Consider the following 2,729-nt stretch of genomic DNA (forward strand, 5'->3'; position numbering starts at 1 on the left):
CTTCCATTTAATCAAATTAACAAACAATTTTTGATTTTAATAATGTATTAGTAAATATTAAAATGACCTAAGATTAATAATGTTACCTATTTGTCTTTGTTATCAACTGTTTAATGAAGTTTATATGATATAAACAGGGTTTAACAAAGGAACAGGGAAGCTAAGATAAAGAGCATTAACACAGACCTATTCAAATTATATGAAAATGTGCAGCTGGTTGATGATTTGTAGTATTTTTCCATTTCATCTGGAATCTTTGTTTCATTATTCCCCCCATTATTTCAGATTAAAAGCAACAGCTGAAAACAATAATTCAACTAAACATTTAATGACCACCTGATAAATGAGAAAATCCAGACATTAAGAATGAAATCCAGTGAGTAAAACTACAGATAAACTGCTGACACCGAATGTGCTGAACTCTCAACTTTAAGGAGTCTCAAATTCTAAGATCTGTTCACAATGACTGATTAAAAGAAGTGACTGTGGAGTTCAAATGAGTTTGACACTGAATGCATTGAAATTGTAGACTCACTCATTTTTACATTAAATGTAATATGATCATCACATGTACAAAATGCCAGTAAATAAGCATTACAAATGTGTACAGTCAACTACTGTGGGGCATTTATTAAATATCACACACAGAATAAATAATAGAATAGAATAGAAAGAGAGGCAGAAAATTGATGCTTACAAGAGAGCGAACAAATATTACTCACACTGTACGATCAATTGATCAATAAACAGTCACATACTGCAAAACAAGCAGAGATTCAGAAAAATTAACACATATTCAGAGCTGTAAACACTGCTAAGAAATACCAAACACTTTTCAAACATCTCTCCTCCATTACATCATAATAAACAATCAAATACTGATTTTTGTTAGTTTGTGAATTAATGTGTAAATTTGTCACCTCTGAAATATGACATCTGTCTGCAGTTCAGGCCGTTCATGTCCATAAACACGTCTGCTGTAGTTTACAAACTACATGATTTATCTGGAAATTAAGACTGACAACAAAATCACATCAAATACAAATCAACATGGCACAAAAGTGATTTTGTAATGTTTACAGTTGAACCCATCATGCAGCAGACAGTGTGACGTGTGCAGAAAACGTCTCATAAGTGCTGATATCAGTGCGTAGAAATCCATGCAAACACATATCAGATGTATAAAGTGCACAAACACACCAAACCGAGACAGCAGTGCAATTAGCATTAAGAGAAACACACACACACACACACTTCTCTGGCCTTCAGTAGGGGATCTGGTTCTGATAGTACTGGATTATGTCATACGTTTTGCTCCTGGAACAAACAAAAACATTTAATATTATAAGCACAGCGTTTAACATTAAAACAAGTCAGGAAACGAGATGCATCAATGTGTGTGAGAGACACTGACCTGCTGCTCAGGAAGCAGTTCTGAATGACTTTGATGATAAAAGCTGCTGCTTCCTTCTCACTCACTCCAGGGTTAAAACGCTGCCTGCAACACACATGATTCACTTCAAATCAACAAACTACAAGCTATTAATTAGTTAATTGTATCTATCTATCATTTAAAACCATATCAACATCAAAGGTAAATTCATGACAAATTCAAGTAATAAATTTGAAATAATCATAATATTTTAAACAATTGCATACAGTAATTTAACAATATCATCTTTACAAACTAAATCAATAAAAATAAAAATGTAAAAAAAATAATACAAAAATAACAATAACATTTACATAAAATGCCATTTTTATATTTGATCAAATGTCTAATATTTTTCAAGGACAAACTTAAAAACAATGCCTAATATTAAATTGCCTAACAATCAATTTAAACTCAAGGAAGACTTAAAAAAAAAAAAAAAAAAAAAATCCAATTTATCCCATCCCAGCTTTTAAAAAATGCAAAAACACCATTCACCATTACACTATTTGAAAACTGGCGTAACACTAGCTTTATGCAACAGGTGCCCATGAGAAACATACATTTAAACCGGGGGTCTATCCATAATTGATTATAGTACGAAATCAAGGATTTTCCTTCACACTCACATGACTGAATGACAGGTGGTGGTGCATGTTCCTGAATGGTGGTGGTGTAGGTATCCTCTGTCTTCTCAGAGGGCAGTTCAGCAGGGGCAGCAGCCTCTCCTCCGGCCATTACTATCTCCTTTAATCACATAAATCACATTCGTTATTAATCTCATTATTAATCTCATTAATGTGTGTGTTTCTGGAGATCTTTTATGATGCGTTCTTAATAGTAACTTTTTAACTCCTTAATTTTTCATGTTCATAACAACCAAATATATGTATATGTATATTGATTTGTGTTTATTACTTCAAAAAGTCAGTAATAATTAATCTCATTCAAATCCATAGCTCGATTTTTCTAAACATTAAATTTTTTCAATATAAATCAAATATGTTTTCCCATATGAATCAAATATAAATCACATTTCCTCTCTGCTCCACTGTTAGTTGTTTTGAACTCACTTGAGCAGTTTGATGGTCTAACCGCGGAAGCAGGGCAATCCTGTATCCAGCATCAACTCACACACACACACTCACTCACTCACTCACACTCACATTTTTCAGAGACTTTTTCAGGGAAATTTTCAGAGTCTTGAGGTACATTTTTCAAAGACGAGGACTTTTTGAGAGACTTTTTCAGGGACTTTTTCAGAGTCGTTTTCAGAGACTTTTTCAGCCACATTTTT

At 32.8% G+C, this 2,729-nt stretch overlaps 1 long non-coding RNA gene across 1 annotated transcript; it reads right to left on the reverse strand.

Moving 5' to 3' along the window:
• Nucleotides 1–613: 613 nt before the first annotated feature.
• LOC107721027 (uncharacterized) lies at nucleotides 614–2,524 on the reverse strand. Its single transcript, XR_001637671.1, has 3 exons — nucleotides 2,506–2,524; nucleotides 1,415–1,498; nucleotides 614–1,317 (listed from the first exon to the last, which is right to left on the reverse strand). It is a non-coding gene; the product is annotated as an uncharacterized LOC107721027 (long non-coding RNA).
• Between the last annotated feature and the right edge of the window lie 205 nt (nucleotides 2,525–2,729).

Source organism: Sinocyclocheilus rhinocerous, unplaced genomic scaffold, assembly GCF_001515625.1.
Source record: "Sinocyclocheilus rhinocerous isolate Xijiao unplaced genomic scaffold, SAMN03320098_v1.1 scaffold120, whole genome shotgun sequence".
In the NCBI taxonomy this organism is placed as follows: Eukaryota; Metazoa; Chordata; class Actinopteri; order Cypriniformes; family Cyprinidae; genus Sinocyclocheilus; species Sinocyclocheilus rhinocerous.